The sequence below is a fragment of the Rhagoletis pomonella genome, unplaced genomic scaffold, assembly GCF_013731165.1.
Source record: "Rhagoletis pomonella isolate Grant_MI unplaced genomic scaffold, Rhpom_1.0 Rhpom_scaffold_00007, whole genome shotgun sequence".
In the NCBI taxonomy this organism is placed as follows: Eukaryota; Metazoa; Arthropoda; class Insecta; order Diptera; family Tephritidae; genus Rhagoletis; species Rhagoletis pomonella.
The window spans coordinates 38,612,397-38,614,214 of NW_023458561.1; the positions used below are offsets into that span (position 1 = coordinate 38,612,397).

The 1,818-nt window shown below is 36.4% G+C and overlaps 1 pseudogene; it reads left to right on the forward strand.

Annotated features, from left to right (window-relative positions):
- Nucleotides 1-332: 332 nt before the first annotated feature.
- Nucleotides 333-1,506, forward strand: LOC118742746 (annotated as a pseudogene).
- The last annotated feature ends 312 nt before the right edge of the window (nucleotides 1,507-1,818 follow it).

Sequence of the window (1,818 nt, forward strand, 5' to 3'; positions counted from 1 at the left end):
CCTGCTTTTACAACACAGCGTGCCAAAGCTTTCAAAAGCTCTCAGTACAAATGAAAGCGAAAGCTAGTCCTAGTCTGTTTTACAACCACTTTTTACTCACTTAAATAAAGAGTTTATTGAAACTGAAAATAATTAAAATGAGATTTAAATAAAAAATTTAATTAAAGTTAATTTCCACTTAAATAGTTTGGTGAAACTGGCTGTTAATGTTGCAGCTATTTTTTAAATTTACCTCGCAAAGCATCGCATATCCGCAAAGTAACTTTTTATGTAAACACATATATACGTAGACTTATTTTTTACCTCTTTTCAAATAAAAAAGTTTTACTCATATGGAGAAAGCAAATGCCTGTATAATGGACGACAACGAAATAAAGCGCGAAGAAAACATACGTCAAACATTACTAGAATGTTGCGCAGGAATGAACGCGGAGCACGAGCTATTGGAGAAAACAATAAAACGTGATCATGAATTTCAAGCTCTAGTGCAAGATGAAGTGTCTGTCTTCATATGGATTTCCTTTGTAGAAATATATAACGAAATCGTTTATGATCTGTTGGCGCCACCACAGACAAGAGGAAATCAACAAATGGCGCCTCCACAGCGAAAAGGGCTTAAAACAGTCATAAATGATGGCAAAGTTTTCTTACAAGGACTGACCTCAGTATATGTGAAGTCTTCTGCAGAAACCCTAAAACTACTTCAATGGGGACTGCAACGCGTATCATATGCTTCTACGTCGATTAATGCGAATTCCAGTCGTTCGCATTGTATATTTTTTATTGAAGTCATAAAGTACTACGGCTCTGGATTAGTTGTTGATTCCTCATATAAATTTTGCGATCTGGCTGGATCTGAACGTTTAAATAAAACGCGTAACATTGGCTCCCGTCTCACAGAAGCTAAAGGTATCAACACGTCACTTATGACACTTGGCCGTTGTCTGGATGCTGCTAATAACAATAAAAAATTTAAGTCCAAGGGTCAAGTAATTCCGGTACGAGAGTCAAAACTTACGATGCTTTTGTAGGCGGCTTTGCTCGGTAAAGAAAAGCTAACAATGATCGTGAACCAACGTTACACCAACGTTCTGTTTTTATGAAGAAAATATGAATGTTTTGCGATTTTCTGCAATAGCGAAGAACATTATCTCTAAACAGCCTACGAAGCCTGTGAACAAGTCACGTTATTCTTTTGTAGTGGAAAAGGCTAAATCTGCAGCCGAAGAAATAATATTCCTACGCAGTGAGCTGGAGCGGAAAGATGCTGAAATGCGTTTAATGTTAATCGAACAAGAGCGACAATTGCGAAAGGATTTGGTTGAATCGTTTGAGAAGAAATTGACTGATTACGAACTATCTTTGAAGCGAGAGGCAGAATTACTGCAACGCATGTTTGACTCAAAGCTTGCATCCTTGACACGAAAATATGAGAATCAAATAGAAGACCTGCGTGAACAATACGAAGAAGAAGTAGAAAAGAAACGACGTCTAACGGAGTAGTATACAAACAATGCATGTTAGATATATTTTGTATAGTTTTTATAAAAATTTGTTGTGTTAGTTCCCATCATTTCAGATATGTATTCGTTTATACGTCGCGAATACCAATTACTAATTTATCTTATTCTCTGTTAAAAATACAACATTTTTCTCCAATGACAATTGCAGAAATATAAAAGGCACATCACGAATTCCGTTTCATTTTTATGGCGAAAGCAAAACACCAGCTGGTTGACGGTATAAAGAGGAGGTGATGAGTATGCGAGCAAAAAAAACTGCTGCAGTGAGTGAAGATTATGCGAATTATGCAAATAT